The sequence below is a fragment of the Erinaceus europaeus genome, chromosome 13, assembly GCF_950295315.1.
Source record: "Erinaceus europaeus chromosome 13, mEriEur2.1, whole genome shotgun sequence".
Lineage (NCBI taxonomy): Eukaryota > Metazoa > Chordata > Mammalia > Eulipotyphla > Erinaceidae > Erinaceus > Erinaceus europaeus.
Genome location: NC_080174.1, coordinates 96,834,150 through 96,860,561, shown reverse-complemented (window position 1 = coordinate 96,860,561; position 26,412 = coordinate 96,834,150). Strand labels below are relative to the sequence as shown.

General features: G+C 43.5%; 2 protein-coding genes and 1 pseudogene across 2 annotated transcripts in view; 1 reads left to right on the top strand and 2 right to left on the bottom strand.

Annotated features, from left to right (window-relative positions):
* The window catches only part of LOC107523087 (zinc finger protein 709-like), a 424,510-nt gene that overhangs the window by 147,427 nt on the left and 250,671 nt on the right, over positions 1-26,412 (bottom strand). The gene's annotated exons all lie outside the window — the stretch shown is intronic.
* Positions 8,585-9,965, bottom strand: LOC103122929 (heterogeneous nuclear ribonucleoprotein A1-like; annotated as a pseudogene).
* LOC132542411 (zinc finger protein 709-like) overlaps positions 12,272-26,412 on the top strand; it is a 38,814-nt gene continuing 24,673 nt past the window's right edge. Inside the window, exon 1 of the mRNA XM_060204984.1 lies at positions 12,272-12,358. The gene's annotated coding sequence lies outside the window, so the exon portion shown is untranslated. The remainder of the gene's footprint in view (positions 12,359-26,412) is intronic.

The following is a 26,412-nucleotide window of genomic DNA, read 5'->3' as shown; positions in this document are numbered from 1 at the left end:
ACTTTCATGCTTGAGACTCCATAGTCCCAGGTTCCGTCCACCGCGCCACCATAAACCAGAGCTGAGCAGTGCTCTAGTTAAATAAGTAAGAAAGAAAGGAGAAATATTGGTGCACTCGGGCTGTTGCTGCTGCCATTGCACTGGTAGAGGCATAGGGAAGCCTGCTAGGAGGCTAGGCCAGTGTGTGCCAGAGCTTGAGGACAGATAGACACCTGCAGGCCTGCTTCACCATCCAGGAAGTGATCCTCCTGCAAGTGGGGAGCTGGGGTCTGGAACTGGGATCCTTACATTTGTCTATGTACTTTGAGCCATGTGCACTTAACCCACTACCTTACTGCCCAATTCACCCCAGTCAATTATTTGTTTAGATAATTTGTGATGAATTTTTTAAATGTTGGGGAAATAATAATTGCCTCCCTTCTCCCCAAAACATTACTATGTTCAAATGCCAAAATTAGAAATGGCATTGACTCCTTGAAAAGATGAAATCATGGTCTGGGAAGTGGCGCAATGGATAAAACATTGGACTCTCAAGCATGACGTCTTGAGTTCAATCCCTGGCAGCACATGTATGAGAGGGAAGAGAGTGATGTCTCTTTCTCATATCTTTTTTTATCAGTAAATAAATAAATGAAATCTTTTTTAAAAAAAGAAAAGATGAAATGGTTATTCTGACCTTTTTAAAAGCACAAAGCAAAAATGTCCTTAGCACTGCTGATTTTCCTCCTTGAGTAAGTTTTATTTTCACTCCAAATTTTGGCTTATCACAGTGCTTTGCACTGGGTGTTCATTGCCAGTGCCAGCAGCCCTTCTGGTAAACTGAAACTTTCTTCTGAGGAAATTATCTGACTTAACAAAATCCACCATCTTGTATCTGCCTTATTTGTAGTACTTGATATTTCTGCACAATTCATAACATATTACTTGGAACCTCCAGTCTCCAGAATGGAATACTATGCAGCTATTAACAACAGTGAACTCACCTTTTCTGACTCATATTGGATGGAGCTGGAAGGAATTTTCTCTCTTTTTTAATGTAGATTTTTAAAATATTTGTTTATTTAATAAGGATTGAAGCTAAGAGAAATGGATGTGGCAGGGGAAGAGAAAGGAAGAGAGTTAGAGAGAAACCTCTTGCCCTGCTTCACATTTCATGAAGCTTTCCTGCTGTAGGTGGGGCCAAGGAGCTAGAACTGGGTCTTTGCACACTATAAAGTGAACACTTAAACAAGTGTGCCACCACTTGACCCCGTAGCCTTGTTTTTGTCTATACCCAGCATTCTATGTAAGATGAAAAATTCTTAGGTTGATTAGTGGTGTAGAGCTGTTGCAAATGTTTAAATTTTTGCAGATAAAACTAATGACATTTGTCGGGTTGTGTCATGGGGGAGAGAGAAGAGATCAGGAATTTTGTGGTGGTTTGGGAATGCAAATCTTTATTCACGTGGACTCCCCAGAATTGGGTGAGAGCACAGTGGTTCGGACCACGTGGAGCTAGCAAAATGGCTGCCTCCCACTATGCCAAACAGCCCTTCTCCAGGTCTGTTCATGGAAGAGCTGAGAGAGTGAAAGCGGAAATACAAATGACTTTATGCGAGGATTCTGGAAATGGCAGGTTGGGAAGGAATTGGCGAGGAAAGGGGTGGAGAGAGGCAAAGGGCATGTTGGAAGGTGGAAGCATCCTTAGAAACTGTTGCAATGGTTTTAACTGAACTAGCAATACCTGGGGGATAACGTGGTGAATATCTGTAAATAATGCTTGCATGGAAATATAGTGCTTTGTGGGCCCTGCCAATGTTTAACCACATCTACACAATTCCCCAAAAGCTCCCCTTTCCTTTTATCTAATGGCCATAGTGTAGAAAATTTAGAGTGGAGCAGGCTTCATGGTTTTTTTTTAACTTTTTTTTTTGTGTGTGTGACTTTTTCTTTAATTTTTTTATATTTATTTATTTTCTCTTTTGTTGCCCTTGTTGATTTTATTGTTGTTATAGTTATTATTATTGTTATTATTGATGTCGTCATTGTTAGACAGGACAGAGAGAAATGGAGAGAGGAGAAGACAAGAGAAAGACAGAAACCTGCAGACCTGCTTCACCGCCTGTGAAGTGACTCCCCTGCAGGTGGGGAGCCGGGGGCTCAAACCGGGATCCTTAGGCGAGTCCTTACACTTTAAGGCCATCTGCGCTTAACCCGCTGTGCTACCTCCCAACTCCCAGGCTTCATGTTTTTTAAAGAATGCCAGGGAAGATGTAGGATGTTTTTCTGGTGGAGGGAAGACTTACATAGCCAACAACCTTGTGAGATTTATGTGTCCCCCTTTTGCTCAACCCCTCTGTCAAGAGAGAGACTTACCTGGAGGGACTTATCTCATAGGTTAAGCTCTTCCAGGTTCCACCACCTCCTCACAATTTTTCTACATCTTTCCGTTATCTTTCTATCTAATCATCACATTTAAATGGGTCAATGTCCATTAAAGATTCCATTTCTGACAGAGGAATAGTAGTGTAGGGGGGATCAGAAACCTTTTGGGCATAAACCTGAATGATATCATGCAGGCATTTTCAAAAGAACTGGGACAAGACAGGAAGGGACAAGCAGGAGAGCAGCAAGAGCCAGTGTGATGCCAAGGGCAAAGGGGCATTTCCTGCCTCTGGGGGTGTCTCCTTCCTCTGGGGGGAAGGGCCTAGTAATGAGGGGGCATCTCCTGCCTCTGGGGGAAGGGCCTGCAGGTGAGGGGGCATTTCCTATAGAGTCCCAAGACAACAACCTGTAATGTCCATGGACTGCTGCAGTCAGTCTTTTAGAAACCCAGCAGCGTAAAGAGAAGCTGTTGTAAAGTGGTGTAAAGTGTCCAAAAGGTGTACAAGCAAGTCCAATAGAAGCGTCAGTCCAATGTTGATGACCAGGAGAAGAAACGTCAAGGGATGAAACGCTGCACATCTATCTTGATGGGGAAGGTCAGCCACTGGAATTCTGCTTTTCTGTAGAGAATGAACTGGAACCGCCAAAACATGACAGGGAAAGCAGATGCAGGAAGGGCAGATAGTAATTGGTGAGAGAAAAGGCAGTAAGAAAGTTCTGCCTTGGAGTCTGTGAATCAGGTTCTTCAGATCATGTCAGGTCATATCATGGGTCTCAGAGAGTGCACTGTAGTCATGCCATGTAGACAGGGGCCTAAATGGATTTCCAGGGATTCCTGTGAAAGAAACACAAGCAAATATGCTTCCTGTGGTTAGCAGGGTGTCTGGTTCAAATTTTTATAGATATTAAAAGAGGTTTAATGTAGTTGGTGCCTTAGCCAACTGAATACTGGGGGTGTATCCCTCCTTTTTTCTTTACTTAATTGGGCCTAGGTGTTTGGCAGGTCTATAGTGGCAAAACAAGATACACCAGCTAAGTGTAGAAAAATATGTGAATGTTGTTAATTTACATAAGTTGTATATGGAGGAACGTCATATACTTTAATACCTTACCATATGAGCAGATGCTTCTTCATGTGAAGGCTTTGACATAGTTGTAGTCAATTACTTGTGAAGAAAAAAAATGTTTAACAAGTTAGAAGTTTACTATAATTGATAACTCCATGATTGGAATTGGTTTAAGTATCTTTATAATTTTGTTAAAAGGTCATCTTATGTGACCTCATGTAGCAGTCTCTGTACAGCAGGATCTTCAGACCAAACTTAAGTAAAATATATATATTGATTTTTAACTATTTTTTCTATGGACTTTACATAAACTCAGGTTACTTAGAGAGTTAACACATCTTAGTGACAATGTTGGTTTTTTTTAATATTTAGAATGTCAGATTAATGCCATATTTGTTGTGGATTAATTTCCACAAGATTAGTTTACAGGGCACTTTTGGGGGCCCTCCAAAAATGTCCTGTATAGAGAATTTGTATTTTTTTTAAACTTTTTTTTATTATCTTTATTTATTGGATAGAGACATATAGAAATTGAGAGGGAAGGGTGTCGTCAATGTTCGGGGGGGCCAGTATGCCAGGCTAGCTTCGCGGGTGGGAGACAGAGACCAGGGACACACAGCTGAGCAGAAAAACTGTATTTCTTTATTCACGAGCAAATGGTTCAAAAATCTAATCTAATCTAATCACAAGTTCTGTCCTGCATCTTTCTCCTCTGTCAGTGCTGGGAAATTGTGAAGAGGCAGCGGCAGGAACTCAGGAAGTATGTAGGATAGGGGGCGGAGAGAAGGGAGAATCACGAAAAGGCAAAGACTAAACCACAATCTCCCGGAGGCGGGGGGGAGTGAGACCAAACCAATGTGAAGCATACCAACAATTCCCCCTTCTCTTTTTAACTAATTGACCATAGTATCTGGAGTGTGGGGTGAACAGAAACCTATATCGTACAGGCATTTTCAAAAAAGAAACTGGCAAAAAAAAAAAGAAAAAGAAACTGGAACAAACATGGAGGAACAAGTAAGCGAGCAACAAGAACCAGTATGATGCCAAGGGAAGGCCTGAGGGGGGCGTTTCTTGCCTCTGTGGGCAAGGCTTTATCATCTAGAGAACATTTTCTTGCCTCTGTGGGATTCTCTTGCCTTGATGGCGTTTCCTGTCTCTGTGGGCATTACCTAGCATGGGGGGTATAGCCTATAGAGTCCCAGAGCAGCTGGCTGCAGTCAGTCTTTGAGAAACCCAGCAGCATAAAGGGAAGCTACGGTAGTGTTGTGTACCAGTAAGTCTGATAGAAGTGCCAGTTCAAAGCAGATGTCCACTGAAGAATTGACGGGGGGTGAATTGTTGCATGAGGGAGGTCAGCTGTTGGAATTCTGCTTTTCTGTAGAGAACTTGACAGCTGCAATTCACTTATGAAGCAAGAGTTGTAGCAGGTCAGACGTTTACCACAATAGATAACTCGGTGATTATAATTGGTTTAAGTATCTTTATAAATTTGGAAGATCTTTTTCATTTCATTTTAAGGGTCCTAACTAATCTAAGCGCAATAAAATGTGATAAGTCAAAGAACCACTGCTAGAGCCTTGGGCATGAGAATCATTAGCATAACCATTTTGCAATCCACCATTTCTAATTTAGAAGTTATTTGAGAGCTTCACATATCAACAACGTCTTATTTCACCTTTTGTTACATCAGTACAAGATGGAGACACACCCTAGGTGTGTACAGGTTTTTTAGATCAACTTAGTTAAAATATATTGATTTTTAACTAATTTTTACCTCTGACTTTAAATGTAAATTAATTTTACCTTTATGAGAATTATGTTGAAAACCTTTTTCATTTAACTTTGTCTGGTAAGAATGTAGCCTTAAAGTTACATTTCTAACCTTAAAGTTAATGTTTACCAAACTTCAAACACACACATACACATGGTCTTCAGTATACAAGGAGAAAAACTTTTGTTACAAAGGCATGTTATTTTAAACACAAATCCAGATCTGCACTGTCCCAGCCGTTTGGGGGTGCACCATCCCATGCAGCTACACTTCCAGGAATTGTAGGTTGCCATCGCTGCACGGATCTCTGCATATTCTAGCTCCTCTGCCTTCAGAGCCGAGCTGGGGATCTTGGCCAGGGGGCCCAGTCCCGGCAGGGAGCCCATGGTCTCCAGGTGGTCCAGGATCTGCCCAGACTTCATAGCAGGAGGGCGGGCCTAATTATGAAAACAAAGGTTCACAGTCTACAACCATGATTGTTGCTCCACTACACGCTATCAAAGACCTCCCTCCTCAGAACATAGCTCCATTATCCTCTCTCTCTTTTTCCCTTTTGCTTCCAGGGTTATTGCTGGGGCTCAGTGAATGCACTAGGAATCCACTGCTCCCAGAAGCCATTTTTTCCCTTTTGTTGCCCTTGTTGTTTATTGTTGTTGTTATTGCTGTCGTTGTTGGATAGGACAGAGAGAAGTGGAGAGAGAAGGGGAAGACAGAGAGGGGGAGAGAAACACAGACATCTGCAGACCTGCTTCACCACCTGTGAGTAAACCCCCCTGCAGGTGGGGAGCCAGAGCCTAGAACCAGCATCCTTAGTCCAGTCCTTACTCTTTGCTCCACTGAGCTAGTGTATGCCCCCCTCTCCTCTCCCTTAGAGTGAAACTGTCTTCTACTTGGATGTCATCAACACTCCTCTCAACAGCCTCCCAGCACCCCCATTAATTAGTCAAATTGCCTCACATTTGACTGAGCTGACGCCACTGGCTGGGCTTCCCCACTGCCTGTCTCGTATGGCATGGCTGACTCCCCACCTACCCAGCTGACTCCCCACCTACCCAGCTGCCCAACATGTCTCTAGGCAATGCTGGGTGTGGTAGACATCAAAGAGAACAGATACCTTAGCTCTAATCTCTTAGTTCCTTCATCTCCCCCCATACATAAACACCCTCCCTGAGACACCACAGAAAAGGCTCCAACATGTTACTTCACACCAATAACTCTAGAAGTCTGATTACATGGCAGACCTTAGTCACCACCTTTTCTGCCTCTATTTCTAACTCAGAAACAGTCAAGAAATGGATATATCAACTAGGGCAAAGTAAATGGACTGTGAGTAATCATAAGAGCTATTTAGGTGCACTGTGTTTTTGTTTTCTGAGTTATAGTGACTTTGAGGACTGAAACATGTTACACTGAGTTTCAAGCATGAACTTTAGTTGTATAACTGCTATGCTAACTCACTGACCCCAAACATGCCCCAGACACACAGTTTCACCTCAAAACTGTTTTGAATATGGGCCCCAGATCAAATTGATGGGGTTTACAGTTGACAATATTTATATATCTTTCCAATATTTGGGAGCTACTTGTTAAAGAACGAAATCAAACCACCATCCACTGCAAGGAAGCAAAAGATGTTTATTCACGAATTGCAATCCGGGCCGAGATGGTGACTGGTGTTAGTCTACCAATCTCGACCCTGAACAAAGTTCAAACCATACAATTTATAGGAATTCAGACTACACTCAGGGAGGGGGAAACACATCACCTTATCAGCCTATATCCAATCATTTCAAACTTAGCAAAAGCCTGATCTATTCAGAGCAAAGCATCAAACCAGACCAATAGGTCCGGCCAAAGTGGGGGTCACCACATTCCTTTGCTCTTTGTTGGGACCACCCGGCCATCTGTTTGTAATTCATCAGGCCATCTGTTTAAACTACCTGGTGACAGTATTCCTATGCAAAGGTCATGAGGAGGTCTGTCCTCAGCAGGGTCTGTCAAAATAATTGATGGCCTTTTAGGTTCTGTTGAGGGGAAAAGGGCAAGGAATTTTCCACCTCACTGGGCAGGAGGGCAAAAAGCAACTATATTTAAACTATTCTTAAAACTCAGACTCAAAAAGCAACTATACTTATAACTATTCTAGAGTTACTGCCTCTAACACTACTCTCTTCCCTGATCCATCTTACTGTTCCTTTTTCCAGCCATTACATCATCTCCCCAGAGAATAAATTGGGTCCACCTGCATATCAGATGTTAGGATAAGAAGAAAAAAAAAAACCTAGTATAATCATGGGTCCTTTGGAGTATAACAAAAGTAGGCCTACTAACTATCTACAAAAATGGAGACCTCCAAACCTTATTCCTCACTATTCCAGTCTTTAGGTTCATAATCAACTATTTTTTTGGCTTTATATGTCAACCACCAGGTTCCAGATGCTAACAAGTTTCCCTATGCTAACCATATGCCAACAAGTTTCCCTCGGCAGAGGACCCCACCAATGTGTCCTGGAGCCCCACCTCCCCAGATCCCTGCCCCACTAGGGAAAGAGAGAGTCAGGCTGGGAGTATGGATCCACCTGTCAATGCCCATGTTCAGCAGGGAAGTAATTGCAGAAGCCAGACTTCCCACCTTCTACATCCCACAATACCCTGGGTCCAAAGTCCCAGAGGGATAAAGACTAGGAAAGCTGTCAAGGGAGGGTATGGGATACAGAGTTCTGGGGGTGGGAATTGTGTGGAGTTGCTTTTCCTAAGTTTTTTTCAGTGTTTTGTTTTTATTAAAAAAACTGTTTTGGGGAGAAAATTGGGACTTGCCTAATCCCAGGACTCATGTGTTGTTGACTTTTTAATTGTTTTATGTTTCTGAGAGGTTGAGAGAGGAGGGATTCCACCACACTCTCCACCCCAAGTGGAACTTTCCCTCCCTGTGGTGCTCCTGTGGGGTGCTCAGACCTCATATCTCATATAAAGTAAGGCAAATGCTCTCCTGTGTGAGCCAACTCTGTGTCCAGTGTTCATTTTTATTTATATTCAGTAGCACAGTGTTTTGTTTTTTTAAAGACACATTTATTCAGTGTCATAATCAGACTATTACATCTAGCAATCAACAGCATGGGTGAAAAAAATCTACATCAAAACCCTTTGTTGGAATGCTTTACACTTCCCACAAAACAGTAACTAAAACAACCTGTTACACAATTAGTCACAAATACAGTCCTCCAAAGCTTTTTCCCCCCATATACAAGAGTGTTGTCTAACACAAGTCTTCTTTATAGCAGCTAGGCACTGACACCACTGTGCTTGGCTGAGTTCACAAATCTGTTGTGACCTGTTGCTTCCCTGTCACTTCTCTGGCTCTGCTCTCATGGTAAGCTTTTTTTCTGTCGATTAAAACTTTCTGCCGCTGCCATGGCTACTGCTGCTCTTGCAGCCACCATATCCACCTTGGTTTTGTGGTTTGGCAAATACTGGCCACCACCATCATAGGGGCCAGAGCTTCAGCCTCCAAAGTTTCCTCCTTTCATAGGTCCAAAATTTGAGGATTGGCTATTGTAATTGCCAAAAACATTGTAGCTTCTGCCACCTCCAAAATTACTTCCATCATTGCCAAATCCATTGTAGCCAACCCCACTGCCACCACCTTGGCCACCATCTCGGCTGCCACCAAAGCTACCTCGACCACTAACGTCTCCTCCTCGGCAAAGTTGGAATTGCCACCAAAGCCACCTTTATGGCCACCACCAAAGTTTCCAGAACCACTTCATCCTCTTTGGCTGGATGAGGCTCTTGCCATCTCTTGCTGTGATACGGCTTTCCTTTCTTCACAGTTGTGGCCACTCACTGTATGGTATTTCTGGATGACAGTCTTGTCGACAGAATCTTGATCATCAAAGGTTACAAAAGTAAAGCCTCTCCTTTTGCCACTGCCCCGGTAAGTCATGATTTCAATAACTTCAGTTTTCCCACAGTGTTCAAAATAATCTCTTAGATGGTCTTCTTCAGTGTCTTCTTTAATGCCCCCCACAGAAATCTTTATCACAGTTAAGTGGGCGCCAGGTCATTGAGAATTTTCTCTGGAGATGGCTCTCTTTGGTTCCACAACTCTCCCATCCACCCTGTGTGGCCTCGCATTCATGGCAGCACCCACCTCCTCCACGATAGCATATGGGACAAAACTGAAACCCCTGGAGCTCTTGGTGTTTGAGTGTCATAACCACACAGTCTGTGAGAGCTTCCTACTGCTCAGAATGGCTTCTTAGGCTCTCATCGGTTGTTTCAAAGCTCAAGCCTCTGATGAAAAGCTTCCACATGGGGGTTGGGCGGTCGTGCAGTGGGTTAAGCGCACGTGGTGCAAAGCGCAGGGACCGGCATAAGAATCCTGGTTTGAGCCTCTGACTCCCCATATGTAGGGGAGTCACTTCACAGGTGGTGAAGCAGGTCTACAGGTGTCTATCTTTCTCTCCCCCTCTGTGTCTTCCCCTCCTTTCTCCATTTCTCTGTCCTATCCAACAAGGAACAACATCAACAATGGTAATAATGACAACCACAACGAGGCTACAACAACAAGGGCAACAAAAAGGGGGGAAAATGGCGTCCAGAAGTGGTGGATTCATGGTGCAGGCACCAAGTCCAGCAATAACCCTAGAGGAAGAAAGAAAAGCAAAGCAAAGCAAAGCAAAGCAAAGCAAAGCAAAGCAAAGCAAAGCAAAGCAAAGCTTCCACAGCTGTTCTGGCTCTTTGGGAGACTCAGATTTCTTCATGGTGGCAAGTGAAGGAGACAAGCTCAGGATGTTCACTCGGAGACAGCCACGGGCAGAAAGCAATGATGTAGCCGACGTCTGTAGCTCAGTGTTTACACCCCTTTGGATGCAAGCTTTTCTCTCTCTGGGAATGCAGACATCAGCAATCTCAGGATGTCCAAATTCAGACAACCTCCTGCCTCCCCAAGCCCATGTTATAGTCAGAAGGTCCTGCTTACCTGGGGCTGCTAGAGCAGAGCAGCTCACAGCTTCTCTTCAGAGCCTGTTAGACATGGAAGTGCTTCTGCTGATTCTGGGGACAGACCAGCAGCTCTCCACAGTGAGCAGCCATTGACACACCTTTAGATATGTGAGCCGATGGACCCCACCCAGAAGGTGTGGAGCTGCCCCAGGGGTGGGTGGGCAGGGTCAGCATAGATGATTGACATTAAGGCATTTCTGGCGAAAGGACCTGGGTTCAAGCCCCGGGTCCCCACCTGCATGGGGAAAACTTTGCAAGTGGTGAAGCTGTGCTGCAGGTGTCTCTCTGTCTCTCTCCCTCTCTCTCACCCTCTCTCTCTCTCTATTTCTGGCTGTCTATAGCCAATAAGTAAAGCTAATAATAATAATAATTTTTAGAAAAGGAAAAAAAAACATTCCTGCTACTCCGCTGGTCCCTTCATGACACTTTATTCTATTTCTTTCTTTTTCTTCTTTTCATAGGAGCACTTATTGGCTTGCACTTTCAATGTTGCCAGTGATTGACCTTCAAACCATGATGTCTCTGGCTTAAAATGTTTTCTTTAACAAGTGTGTTACTTCCATGCACCAGGCTCTAAATTTAACAAGATGGCTATTAGTGGGGGTGGAGGGGAGATAGCATAATGGTGACGCAAAGAGACTCTCATGCCTAAGGCTCCAAAGTGCCAGGTTCAACCCCCTGTACCACCAGAAGCCAAAGTTGAGCAGTGTTCTAGTAAAACAGACAAACAAACAAATATATAAATAAATACAATGGGCAGGGAAAAGACCATAATGGTTATTTATTCAAAGAAATTCTGGTGACTTAATCTCCAAATCTCAGGTTTACTCTTTTGCACCAGCATCATTAGAGCTGAGCACTGCCCTTGTAAGTTTTTTTTCTGACCATACCCATTACAAAGTAAGACAAACTGAGGCCAACTAACTCGAACCCACACAAACTGAAGTATAAGGAATTTATTCTTAAGTTTGAAAGAGTGAAAATAAGGCCAGTCCACATACTTACAAAGAGACATCACCAAAAGACAAAGACAAACCTCAGCTGAGTAATCCCAGGCCGGTACCAAAGCTGGTCCCATCGCTCTGAGACAACCAGGCTTGAAATCCACTGTCCTTTAAAGGAAAAAGTGAAGGGGGCTGGGCCTGCATGATTGAGGGGGTCTGCATGTCCTTGCTAATTTATCTTTGAGGTAAAAGTCTCAAGGAGAACATTCCATTCTTATCTTCCAGGGAGGAAGCCAGCAGTGTTTACAGAAGTCAAATGGACAAGTTAACATAGAGCTGAGAGAGCAGGGTCACAGGGTGCAGTTTCAAGGCAAACATTCGTATCCACCAGGTGCGGAGCAGAAGCAATTAGTGCATTAGTGTGATTTCATCTTATCTAGTTTCTAAGACATCTTTTTTACTTCAATGAACTAGTCCAAATTTGGGGAATTCCATTTTCTCACAATCTGGTAAGAAAAAAATAAAAGCGTGTCTGGGTGGTGCTGCACCTTAGCTGAGCGCACACGTCACAGCACAAGGACCCAGGTTCGAGCTCCCGGGCCCCACCTGCAGGGAGAAAGCTTTGCAAGTGGAGAAGCACTGCTGCAGGTGTCTCTGCCTCTTTCCCTCTCTATCTCCCTTCCCCTCTTGTTTTCTGGCTGTCTCTGTTCAATAAATAAATGAAGATAATTTCAGTCTTGTGTTGTAACATGTGAGCTTAACCAGGTGCGCCATCACCCGGCCCCCACTCTCAATTTCTCTTTCTCCATCCAAAATAAATACAAATAAAATTTTTAAAAAAGCCAACAGCTTAGACGTTCTTATTTCACCATCTGGGCAGAACAGCTCACTAATTTATTATCTAGAGGTTCCGGCTCCTTAAAAACCACAAGAAGCCGACCCTGAACCACCAGGCTAGAGAGTCAGCACTGGGCTCCAGGGCAGAGGCATCTCTGTTTCCGGGAGCGTCAGCTTAGGCCAGCCGCACGGGCTGCGGGGACTTGTAGTTCGCAGGGCTCTCCTCCCACGGCTAACGGCGAGGAGGCGGACTACAGCTCCCGTCAGGCCAAGCGGCGCCAGCGGGGTCCTGCACACATTGCTGGGCGGCAGGTTCCCGTTGCTGTAGCTACAAGTCTGGCGGTGCAGAGTCGGTTGCACGTAGGCGTCAGGTCAGTGGCAGCTGGTGGGTGTCCGGTGGCGGCGGGAGCCGGGCGAGGCCTCGGCATGACCGGCCTTAAAGACCTGGGGCTCTGCGTGTGTCGGGGAGGTGCGCCAGCCTCGCCTCTGGCCATTCTGCGCCACCTCCCTGCTAGTCTGGGTCCCGCTTCCGCTTCCCCTCGCCCCGCTTTGGGGCCCGCGGAGGTGCGGGGCCCGTGGGGGCGCGGCGTGAGCCGCTGGGGCGGGCGCAGGGTGTCCCCGGCAGGCTCCAGCCGGGCTCCGGAAGGCGGCCAGGGGCGCGGACCCGCCACGGGGAGCGGCGCTGAGCGTGGCGGCCTCTGGCCTTGGCCGCGGGCGGACCGGCGCGTCTGCGCAGGCGCGGGGCTGCGGTTCCCGAGTGCGCGCGGCGCCTGCGCGGTTGTGCGGCTGCAGGTGGCCGCCAGCTGCGTGTCTGCGGCCGGGCGGGACTGGCCTGCTGGAGCTGGTCCCGCTGCAGGATCCTGTACAGCGACTCTGCGGCCACCTCACGTGCTGCCGTGCCGCCGGTCTCGGCCAGGCCTTGGCATCGGATATGCTCGGTCATTATTATTATTATTACGATGCTTATTTACTTATTCCCTTTGCTGCCCTTGTTGTTTTGTTGTAGTTGCTATTGTTAATGTCGTCGTTGTTGGATAGGACAGAGAAATGGAGATTGGAGGGGAAGACTGAGACGGGAGAGAAAGACAGCTGCAGACCTGCTTCACCACCTGTGAAGCGACTCCCCTGCAGGTGGGAGCCGGGGGCTGGAACTGGGATCCTCACGCTGGTCCTTGCGCGTTGCGCCACCTGCGCTTAATCCGCTGCGCTCAGCCTGGCGCCCAAAAATAAAATATTAAAAATAAAATGAAAAGGGAAGGAAGAGCTACCGCGGGGGTGGGGGGAGAGCAGGAGAGACACTGCAGCCTTGTCTCCCCCCGTGAAGCTTCCGCTGCAGACGGGGATGGGAGAAGGAAGGACTGAGACCCAAGGCCCCAGCACTGGGCCCTGTCGCTCAGCTTGGCACGCCACTGCCCGGCCCGCATGAGTCTAAAGTTTGCTAGTGCCCACAGGAAGGAAGTAGAAAAATTGCTCGAATGTATTTTAACTATTTTTTATTTTATTATTTATTTATTTTACCTTTTGTTAACCTTGTCTTTCATTGTTGTTGTAGTATTTATTGTCATTATTTCATCGTTGTTGGACAGGACAGAGAGAAATGTAGAGAGGAGGGGAAGATAGACACCTGCAGACCTGCTTCACCGCCTGTGAAGTGACTCCCCTGCAGGGGGGAAGGGGGGTGGCTTGGACAGGGATCCTTATGCTGGTCCTTGCGCTTTGTGCCACTTGCGCTTAACCCTCTGTGCTACTACCCAACTCCCGAATTTTAACTATTTTTAAAATTTCTTTATTGTGCTATTAATGGTTTACAGTTGACAGTAAGATACAATAGTTTGTACATACATAACATGCTCAGTTTTCCACATAGCAATTCAACCCCCACTAAGTCCTCCTCTGCCTCATGTTCCAGGACGGGAGCCCTACCCTCCACCCCAGAGTCTTTTCCTTTGCTGCAAGACACCAATGAATTTTAACTATCGATTCAGCCCACTGCATGCAAATACTTACCACCTCAACATGTCATCAATTTGAAACCACTGGGCCGATTTCATAGCTTTAGATATTGAAAAAAATACCTGGCATAACAAAGTCTGGCATTTGGTTGACACTTCAGGCAGAAGCATTTGAGCTGATTAGGTTCTGAGAACTCGGCTGGCTTGTGGTGGTGTAGGGATTGAACCTGGGACTTTAGAGCCTCAGACGTGAGTCTTTTTGCATAACCACTATGCTATCCATCCCCACCCTTCTGTGTAACTTTCTGTGAATTTTTACAAGCTGCTTTGAAAACAGGCACAAAGAATTAGAAATATTTCTGAGACATTTTACTCTTGTTTAATACTAGTACTAAATATGTGAGGTCTGCATAGCTTTAGAAATATTCTTATAAGAAATTTTGGCTGGGGCGAGGGGGCGGGTACCGGGTTAAAATATTCCTATTATGGGTGGGGGGTAGATAGCATAATAGTTATGCGAACAGACTCATCCCTGAGGCTCCAAAGACCCAAGTTCAATCCCCCACACCACCAAAGCCAAAGCTGAACAGTGCTCTGGTAAAAAAAAAAAAAAAATCCTATTAGAAGTGTTAGCTGGGGGGTAGGCACCCAGGTTAAAATTTTCCTTTTAGAAGTGTTAGCTGGGGGAGTCGGGCGGTATAGCAGCGGGATAAGCGCAGGTGATGAAAAGCGCAAGGACCAGCATAAGGATCCCAGTTTGAGCCCCTGGCTTCCACCTGCTGGGGAGTCATCTCACAGCTGGTGAAGCAGGTTTGTAGGTGTCTGTCTTTCCCCTTCTCTGTCTTCCCCTCTTCTCTCCATTACTCTGTGTCCTATCTTAACAGTGATAACATCAGTAACAACAACAATAATTACAACAATAAAAAACAAGGGAAAGTAAATAAATATAAAAAACTTTTTAAAAAAGAAGTGTTAGCTGGGAGGGGGGCAGGCACCTGCATTACATTTTTCCTGTTAGAAGTGTTAGCTGGGGGCCAGGCACCCCCAGTTAAAATATTCCTATTAGAAGTGGGGGGGCAGGCACCCCCAGTTAAAATATCTTAAACAAGTATGCCACCGCTTGACCCCCTAGCCTTCTTTTTCTCTCTACCCAGCATTTGATGTAGGATGAACAATTCTTATGTTGATTAGTGGCATAGAACTATTGAAAATGTTTTAATTTTTGCAGATGAAAGTAATGGTATTAATCTACCCCGGCCTGCGGGGTCTGTCAATGGAGACCTACGGCAAGGGGCGAGAGAATGAAGGAGACAAGAGACATAAAGAACAAGAGCAAGACAGGAGGTCTGAGTAAGCTCTAAAAATTTTATTTTGTAGCCGCAATATAAGCACAAACAATGAGGAAGTTCTGCTAAGGTAGTGGGGGAGGGAGGTGGGTGAGCGACTTTCCAGACAGCTAGATGGTAATCTCAGTTCCAATGGTTGGAACTATATGAGAGACTTAGCTAAGGCCTTGGCCCCCGGCATCTCCTCCCGTTTTACAATTTAAGTGAGTTGGGCAAATGAGGGTGAGAGCTAGGAATCTTATCAAGAGATAAGCAGGCATTAACCAGAGGGGAGAAGTATTGACCTGATTCCTCCCATGGGAAAAGGCTATTTTTCCCACATTTCTTACAGCCCTTGGTGTCTTTTGGGGAGGGGAGGCAGAGCCACTATTTCTAAGGTGAGGAAAACTCATGGCGAAGAGTTCTGATGACCGACACCAACCTTCATACAAATCAGGTTTGCTTCACGGGGGACTCAGAGGCGGACTATAGGGTCCTCCCCCTGCAGTGCTTAGCCTTGCACCCCTTACCGGTGCCCACGCCATGCCAAGGCTGGCGTGCATTAATCTGAGTTTTATGCAGCTCCTAAAGGAGGTCTGTCACTCTCAGGTTCAGCCAAGCCTCTGTCAGCCAAATCAAGTCTGTGGTAATATATTTGTAAGGGTTTCGATGCCAAGGAGTCAATTTGTTGTTTTATAAAGCCAGTAGTCTTATTAAAAATAAAGGGCCCCAAGGTAACCATTAACAAAAGACTAATCAAGGGTCCCATAAGGGGCATCAAAAGGGAGAACATGGAGGATTTCCACCAACTATCAGTGGCAGCAGAAAATTTTTGTTTTTGTAATTCAACACTAAGCTTGTGTAACTGCTGAACCCGGGTCTCCACTAAACCAGATTCATTAACATAAAAGCAGCACTCTTCTTTCAAAAACAAACAGGTGTCACCCTTTTCCGCTGTCAGGAGATCCAAGGCTCGCCGATTTTGTAAGGTAACTTTTGCTAGGGGTATAATCTGTCTCTGTAGAGACTCAAGACTATTTGTGGAGTCTATAACCTGTTGTAATTTGTCAGAAAATTCATGGGAGGAATATATAGAGTGTCCTAGCGCACCACCAGCAAGTCTAAGGGAAGCAGTCAGTGGATGTGATGTCCAGGGGAAGAAACACAGCACGTCTGGTCCTCTGGTGGTCGTCAGCGACAACTGATGAAATTTTTCTTCTTCATAGAGGGTCAGCTGTGGAACAGGCAAAACTAGGAGGCAAGGACCAGGTAGAGAAGAATTGTCATGAAAATACAGGGTGGTGTTATATCAAAACACAGAGGAGGTGCATACACATTAGGTGAGGTTCCTTGAACATGAGGAATATTGGGAGAAAAGTGAGCAGTCAATAAACATGTTAGGATGAAGTCAGCAGTGGTAGGTCAGCAGAAAGAGAAGACTTGGATAGGCTGGTGAGGTTAGCTGGAGTATATACTGGCATAGAGTCTTTTGTGGTAAGGACTTGCCAACAGGGACTGTGGATTTTGCAAGAGCAATAATGTCATCCACCATAATAAAAGGAAAACAAACATGGACATCTAGTGTTGAAAAAGAGAAAAAAAGAATATGTTTCTATGACTGGGAGAGTGGGTGGCTTTGTCAATGAGATATAATAAATGGACAATTCGAATTTTTGTAAATATTAAGAAGGTTTAGTATAGTTATTTCATTGACACTTTAGCCAACTGAATATTGGGGGGGTGCATTCCCCTTCTTTTTTTAATGTTCTAAAGGAAACAAAAATACATGGATTGGATGTCTATTGAAGCAAAACAGGAAAGCATATGGTTCATAAGGTTTTTGAGCTTTTTCTTGTTTGAGCTGTAGCCCACATAAATTTGGAAAAAGTACCAACTGAGAAGAAAAAAAATGTTTTTGTTTACTAAATATGGGCAGGTGAATTACATCAATCTGCCAGAGAGCACTGGCTTTTATCAGTGGAGATTAATCTTAAAAGTCTGAATAGCAGGTTCTTAATTAAACAGTGCAGGAGCCAATAAAGTGCTCTCACTATGGCAGGTCAAGTGTTAAAATTTTAAGAGGCTTGTAAAGAAATGAGAAAAATTTTAGGATATGAGTGACTTTAGGAGTCATCATACACCCATAAATAAAAAAAGAAAAAAGCTGAATCTTTTTGGCTGGCTAGTTTTAAGACTTTTAAGCTGAGTGACTAACTCCTGGTGTTCAGTCTCTAATTTTATTTGTTCTTTTAATAAATTTATCTTTGTCAATAAGTCTTTGTTGTTATCGGTGGGTTGAGAAATAGGGGAGGGAGCTGAAGGAGGGGGTGGCATCAAGGTTGGAATTAATCTAGGCCTCCTCAGTAATAGGGGATTTTTTGATACGTTTTTTGTTAGATTTAACTGACAAATCTTCACAAGGAAATTAAATCTGGGGGGGTTATTGGGAAGTTTTTATGGATACTTCCCGTGGCTCCCGTGAAGGAGTAGGAAGTAAGCCCATATCTTCAGCCGGCAGATCTTTAGAAAGAAGGACTTATCCCTTATTAATAAGTTCTGTAATCTCTCAGGGTCAAGGTCTGACTCTTAATTACTTCATTTATAAGATTCAAATAAGAAAAGATACTAACAGGGACTTTTTCCAGTCCCAAAAAGTCATAGTACTCTTTTATTGCATCTCCTACTCTTTTCCACCTTTTTTCATCAATAGTCCCCTCTAAGGGGAACCACCGGCAAACATCACTCATAAAGTCAAAAAACTTCTTGAGATCCTTTTTCTTAACCCTAGTTCCTTGAGTCTTGAGGGACTGTTTGAGGCCCCTAAGAAACAAATCATGTTTACTCAATGCTTGTCCCATAATTGTGTCGCTCTTTCTTACCTTAAAATGAATCAGTCTCACAGACGGGCGATTCTGTGGCGATCACAATGCGGATCTTCACTCACTTCTGGGCTGAAGCGGCTGTCACAATGCTTCGTGGTCGACCATTGGGGAGTGACATTCTCTCGGACCCCAGACCCAGAAAGGTCCCACGTTGGGCGCCAGGTGCCCCGGCCTGCGGGATCTGTCAACGGAGACCTAGGGTAGGGGACGAGAGAATGAAGGAGACAAGAGACACAAAGAACTAGAGCAAGACAGGAGGTCTGATCAAGCTCTAAAAATTTTATTTTGCAGCCGCAATATAAGCACAAACAATGAGGAAGTTCTGCTAAGGTGGTGGGTGAGCAACTTTCCAGACAGCTAGATGGTAATCTCAGTTCCAATGGTCGGAATGTCCTCTCACCGGATATATGAGAGACTTAGCTAAGGCCTTGGCCCCCGCATTAATCCATTATTCCTCTTGAGAAAGATGTCTGTCCTGGGATATCAGAGAGCTAACAAAATTCTGCTTAGTTTCCATGTGTGATTACCACAAGCTTTGTCTAAGAATATTATAAAATTCAGTCAATCTACAAAATGGTAATAAACCAGAATTACTCATTTTTGTTTTTTAAAAAATGAAACTTTATTGTTATAATATACAGGTATCTGACAGGGATTGTGAGCAATTTTTAATTGCCATGTGACTAAACATCTTGCTTAAAGACACTATAAATGTCTTTCTGCACATTTATTGTTGTTGTTGATGTTACTATATGTGAGTACATATATTGCTGATTAGCGCTTTGATATATAGCATGTAAATATGTTTTCTTATTTTTTTTACTGCATCTCATTGTCTTGGTGATAGGTCTTGTCATTATACCAAATATTTTCAGTTTGTTGTAGTGTCAGTGGTTCATTTTTCCATTTATTTTTTTTAATCATTGATGTTGAGCTCAGGTCTCTGAAGACATTTCCAAATCAGATATTATGTACTACTGTACTGAGGATGACTTCTATAGATTTTTTGGTTACTGCTCTGACATCTAAGTGCTTATGTATTTTGAGTTGTCCCATGGTGTCATGTAATGGTGTTGATTGGTTTTTATATGCATGCGGTGACTGACTCATTTTCTCAAATGACATTTTTTATAGAGACTTCCATCTATTTATTTTCAGCATCATTTTCTTGCTTTGAACATGTTCTTAGGGTTTTTGATGCAGACTACATAGCATGTAAATGCCACTTTTAAAATGGCCAGTTACAATTATTAACCAGTAACCACTTTTTTTTTTACCTTATGTCCTTAATTTATTTTCATAGAATTTATACTTTTGAAGATTATTTCTTGGAAAAGTTTTGTTGCACATGTATTGGGAGTCATTTTAAAAAAAAATGTATTGGGAGTCAGGCAGTAGCACTGTGAGTTAACTGCAGGTGGCACACAGCACAAAGATGGGCTTATGATGCAGGTACCGGCCCCTGGCTCCCCACCTGCAGGGGAGTTGCTTCACTGGCAGTGAAATAGGTCTACAGGTATCTGTCTTTCTCTCCCCCTCGCTATCTTTCCCTCCTCTCTCCATGTCTCTCTGTCCTATACAACTACAATATAATAACTATAACAATGAAACAACAGAAGCAACAAAGGGGAATAAATAAATATAGAAAAAATATACAACTCTAATGTATTATAGTGGTAAGGTAATTAAATAGTGACTAGGTATGGAAAAGAAAACCATGTGTCCTTTTTTAAAAAAAAAAAACTTAAATTTATTAATGAAAGGGATAGGAGGGGAAAGAGAAAGAACCAGATATCACTCTGGTAGATGTGCTGCCAGGGATTGAACTCAGGACCTTATGCTTGAGAGTCCAACACTTCACTGCACCACCTCCTGGACCTCATAAACCACATATCATCTTGATTTTAGCCATTTTCTTGTTGAGATATATTTTCACCACTATTGCTAATGGTATGAATAATTTCTGGGTACATTTATTTCCACTGTCCACCTCTAACTTGTATCACAGCCATATTTGCAAAAGGAGTTCAGGATCTAAAAGTTGACATTTTTCTGCTATGTATCTCAGTCAACTGTCTTACCAGAAAATTGATTGGTCAACTAATTTTGTCAATTAGTCTCAATACGCCTTTGTGAGTGCTCCTATGGTGGCAGAATCATGTTTCCCACTTATTGGGCCACCACCTGACCTCCAAGTTATTTCATTTTAAAATGTTTTTGTTCCTTTTCTCAAGGTTTAACTAAATTCTGAGAGAAAGTGACACCAAAACTCCCCCTCAGTTGTAGAATTAGAAGATACTTGGAAAGTAGCCTGTAATCCTTGGGGCATCAGACCTGAAAGTCTTCTCACTATCTCCAGTACTTCTCATTAAAGGAAAATAAATGTTCATTTCACGTATTACATATGAAAAATAATTTCATACGACACTAATGTAGGGAGAAAAATGAACTGAGAGAACCCAGAACACAATTTTAGTACATGTTAGAATCAAACAGGGAAGCTTAGGTTCTCAAATCTAATGGTCTACATATTGAGGAGTTTCCCTGTACTGGCCTTATTCATTTAAAAAAAAACCCATGTGGTCCAGGAGGTGGCGCAGTGGATAAAATGCTTGACTCTTAAACATGAGGTCCTGAGTTCAAGCCCCGGCAGCACATGTACCAGAGTAATGTCTGGTTCTTTCTCCTCCTGTCTTTCTCATCAATAAATAAATGAGATCTTTAAAAAAAAAAAAAAAAAACCCAAACTCCAGCTTATTCTAATATTATTTTAACTGGTGTTTTTTATTTTAAAAAAATTTTTATTGTTGTTGTGCGCGGGCCGCGGAGATGAGAGAGGGGGTCCGGAGTGAAGAGGAAACACAAATCCTTATTTGCGCTGGCACCAGAGTTGGGTGCTAGAGAGGCAGGTTGGGCCACGTGCAGGTAGCGAAAATGGCCGCCTCACGCAGTAACCTTTCCTGCATCTGAATACCAGAGTGGAGCGCTGGCAAAAGAGCGAGGTGCGGAAGAAGAAAGGCTTTTATAGGAGCAGCTTTCGCGAGAATGGGAAGGGGGAGGAGTAACCATAGCACTCCAGGATAGGATAATAACTCTCATGAGAATAGGAGGGGGGAGGAGTAACCAAAGCACTTCAAATATTGCAGGGATATAGACAATGCCCTGAGGGCACAACATGGCTGAACAGGCACTCCGAGAACGTCCCAACTCTCGCGGGAACTAGCAGTAGCCTGAGGGGACTACATGGCAGATGTGACTGCATCGGAATGATTTCCCAGCATTTTATATTCTATTTTGTGGATAGAGACCATCAGAAATAGACAGGGAGGGGAGGTGATAGAGAGGAAGAGAGACAGAAAGACACCTGCAGCCCTGTTTCACCACTCACAAAGCTTTATGCCTGAAGGTGGGGTTGGGAGGCTCGAACCTGGGTCCTTGAGGATTGCAACATAGGTATTCCACCAGGTGTGCCACCACACAACACCTCCGTTTATTCTATTATTAATCCTGGAAATAAGTGAACTAGGAGATAGCTCAGTCCATAGAAATACTGTACAGTGAGTGGTCCGGGAGGTGGCACAGTGGATAAAGCATTAGACTCTCAAGCAGGAGGTTCTGAGTTCGGTCACACATATCAGAGTGATGTCTGGTTCTCTCACTCTCTATCCTCCTTTCTCATAAATAAAATCTTAAAAAATATAGAAATAATTTACAGTGAGTAAGTACCTAAGGTCACAATTCCCTACCACCTCATGGGTTGTGTTGTACAGAAAGAAGAAATGTTACAGATGATTATGTGGTTCTGTAGTGTCTCCTATTTTCTCGGTCTCCATATTTCTCTTTGCCTCTCTCCCCCTCTATCTAAAAGAGAAATATACTTTGTCATCTCCTTCAGGTGTTGTTGTAAACTTCAGGCTTTGTTTACAGCAAGCAGTGCTCTCCTCACTCTAGTCCTGGCAGGCTGTAAATGACTCACTGCATTGTATAAGAAAGTGGATTTGGGGAGACAACATCCTACTCATGCAAAAGGCTTTTATGCTTGAGGCTCTAAGGTCCTAAATTCAATCCCCAGCACCATCATAAACTAGTGTTGAGCATTATTCTTTATCTCCCTTATCCATATTTCATTAATAGTTTTTTAAAAAGCTAATAAAAGGGTCCACAAACAGCAAAGTAGCTCACTCAGATAGTTTTAACTCTTAGCATGTAGTGTACAGTGTTCATTTGAGAGAGAGCCCCACCACACAACAGGCAGCTTCAGTGTTGGGGTGTCTTTCTGTCTTTCTCTTTCTGAAAAATATAACATAAAGGAATAAAATTTCAGTGATGAAAGCATGGAAGGTAAAAATAAATTAATTTGTTCACTGGAGGATCTCCCAGACTTAAATCTGTTCTGCTTGAGCCTGTTTATCCAGCCTCCCAAGTGGAGTTAACTCCCTCCCTCTCTTAAGAGACATAAGACCCTGTCACTGTCACTGTCACTTTCCACAAGGGTTCCCTTCTCCCCATAGCATCTTTTTGTATTTATAAGTAAGTATTTTACTTACTATTATAGAGTGAAATTGAGGAGGATGGATAACAGTTTTCTTTTGTCCTCTTCTTTTTTCTGCCACCATAGTTATTTCTTGAGCTCAGTGTCAGAACTTTGAATTCAATGCTCCAGAAAGCCATTTTTTTCTTTCCATTTTATTTGATAGGACAGAAAGAAATGGAGAGTGGAACAGAGGTAGAGAGAGGGTCACCTGCAGACCTGTTTCACTGCTCATGAAGTGTCCCCCACTCAGGAGGGAAGCCGGCCTCAAACCCAGGTCCTGTGTCATGGTGATGTATACACTTAACCAGGTGCACCACTGCTCTGCACCTGATAATACTTATTTTATTAGTATAACATTCTTGCATTTTTAACATTTTTGGACACTGACACTACAGAGAAGCCTTATGTGCTATGATCACTCTAAATGGTAGAATTTCCATGCTTCCATAATGATGTTAATTTTATAAAGAGCTATGTGTGGCTAGAGATGTTTCATTTCTTTATTTTAATATTTATTTTCCTTTTTGTTGCCCTTGTTTTTTATTGTTGTAGTTATTATTGCTGTTGTTGTCATCATTGTTGGATAGGACAGAGAGATGGGGGGAGACAGAGAAGGAGAGAGAAAGACACCTGCAGACCTGCTTCACCACCTGTGAAGCAACTCCCCTGCAGACCTGCTTCACCATCTGTGAAGCAACTCCCCTGCAGGTAGGGGAGATGTTTCATTTCTTTTTTTTATTTATTTTTATTTTTTGAGATGTTTCATTTCTAACACACTTACATAATCATTATCTGTCCTTTTCTTATTCCATCTTTTTTCTTTAAAATAATATATTCATGAGAAAGTCTAAAAAAAATAGAGTTTAAAAAACTGTCATGACAGGGAGTTGGGCAGTAGCATAGTGCTTAAGCGCAGGTGGCACAAAGTGCAAGGACCGGCCTAAGGATCCCACTTCGAGCCCCCGGCTCCCCACCTGCAGGGAAGTTGCTTCACAAGCGGTGAAGATGGTCTGCAGGTGTTTGTCTCGCCCCCCTCTGTCTTTCCCTCCTCTCTCCATTTCTGTCCTGTCCAACAATGATGACATCAACAACAATAATAACTACAATAAGGGAAACAATAGGGAAAATAAATAATGATAAAAAATTTAAAAAACTGTTTTGAGCGTAGACTGAGAAATGACCCTGCTATTAATGAATTAAATAGGGTGAAGAATTCTGCCAGTGGAGACCAAGGCTATTTTATAAGTGCTGCAGTACTCATTTGACACTAGATGGCGCTCTGACACTACATTACACTCTAAAATCACAGTCTTACATTAAAATAAGTTATTGAAATGCAATTTAGAAATCTTAATATCCTGACATCAAATTCTTATAATTACAATTATGTATCCCAAATACCTCCTCAGTATAAGACAGGGAGGTGTGCAGGTAAGGTCACAACAGATAATGTCCTCAGGTTGATGAAGCTGGTCCAGTCAGAGGTCTGGTCTGGATGGGTCCTGGGTCTGGTCCAGATCTGTTGCAGATCTGGTCCAGTTCTGGTCCAAGTAGCTGGTTCCTTTCCTAGGTCTGGTCCAGGAATCTGCAGACACCTCTGTGACTGTGGTGTTGATTGCCATTGGATATGCTGGATGGGGGCTTCTGAACTTACAGAGTAGCATGCAATTCAAAATTTGCCATCCATTTCCAAACATCTGGGGCTTTTGTCCCTGAGCTAGGGTGGGGTGTGGATTAGGTCATTTCCAGCCAGTGATAATTGGGGTCTTCCTGACATGTAGGTCTAACTTTATCAGGCGATACAGATGTAGGGCCTCCCATGCACAGGACTTTATCTTATGCTGGTATAAGTGGCATGTCAGAGAACTCAGGGGCCACATTGAGCTTGCCCTGCACAAGACGTCATCTTATGCTGGCCTGCAGGGACATTTCAAAGAACTAAGGGGGGCTCATAAGGCTTTCTCTGCAGGGGACTTTATCTTACACCTGTGCAGGGGCCTTTCAGGGCGTTTATCCTGCATAGGACTTATCTGTGCAGGCCTGCAGGACTTGGGGGCCAAGGTTCAAAGTTTTATCTTTCAGTTCCGGAGGCGGAGCTACGAGCAACAGATCGCTTTCTCTCCTCTCCTCTCCTCTCCCGGATCAACTAGGAATACCAAAGGAGACCACCCGGACCGAAACAACACAGGACTACAATGACCACAGGAACCCAGTAAATCACCCGTGAGTACAAACAGGTGTGCCTAGTGACAGAGAGGAGAGAGGGGCATAAGGAGAGATTAAGTGACTGCTAACAGTTCCAACAGTTTATCAGTGGAGACACCACCTCCAGTCTGCTCCACAACAAGGGGACAGCTGAAGGGAGGAAAGGACTCCCCAGAGACTCACCAAGTGCAACTCTGAGTCTCCATTGCTACTACCCTCAGAATCTGGAGCAGCAACAGGGAGGGACACCAGGGGACAGAGATCTAACCGGGAAACTCAGGAGAAGACCTATACCTCGGTGGCATAGCTGAGGGGCTGTGAAAGTCTCTTTGCAGAACCACTGGATTATCTCTGCCACGCCCTGCTTTATCTCTTGGTCAGGAGTCAGTGATTAAGCTAAGAAGCCTATTGACAGTTTAAAAGCCCTCAGGCTCCCATAGCCTACAGGGGAAAAAAAAAAGGCTTTTAAACCACTGAGCTCCAACTCAGGGATTGAAAAAACTGTTAACTTCCACCACGGTAAACCCTTTAATTAAATTACTTAGACACAAGTCAATCCAGGCAATAGTGATCAATAATTTGAAAAGTACTGATAAAGGGAACTCATGACATTATATATAAAATGGTTAGAACAACAAGAAAAAATATTGGAGACTCGAACGAGGACAAGACATGAAACCAGGACAAGACATCAAACTTCTACTGAAAGAGCTACAGCAATATATTAACAGTAACACAATCATAGTAGGGGACTTCAACAACCCACTATCTCAACTTGACAGATCATCCAGGAAGAAAATCAGAAAGACATAAGGGAGCTAAATGAAGAGATAGATAAACTAGAACTATTGAACATTTTCAGAGTCATTCATCCCAAGAAACTGGAATACACTTTTTATTCAAATCCACATGGATCATTCTCAAGGATAGATCATATGTTAGGCCACAAAGACAGCATCAGCCAATTCAAGAGCACTGAAATCATCCCAAGCATCTTCTCAGACACAGTGGAATTAAACACTTAACAATCAACAAAAGATTAGTAACAGTGCCAAAATGTGGAAGCTCAACAGTACACTTCTTAACAACTTCTGGGTCAAAGAGGAAATCAAGGAAGAAATCAAAATGTTTTGAGAGTTCAATGAAAATGAAGACACAAGCTATCAAAATATTTGGGACACAGTTAAAGCAGTCCTAAGAGGGAAGTTCATAGCTATAGAAGCACACATTAGGAAACAAGAAAAGGCACAAATAAACAGCCTGATTGCACATCTCAAAGACCTAGAAGAAGAACAACAAAGGAATCTTAAAGCAACCAGAAGGACAGAAATCACTAAAGTTAGGGCAGAAATAAATAACATTGAGAATAGGAAAACCATACAAAAGATCAATGAAAGTAAATGTTGGTTCTTCGAAAGAGTAAACAAAATTGACAAACCTTTAGCCAGACTCACAAAACAAAAAAGGGACAAGACCCAAATAAATCGGATAGTAAATGAAAGAGGAGATATCACAACAGACATTGCA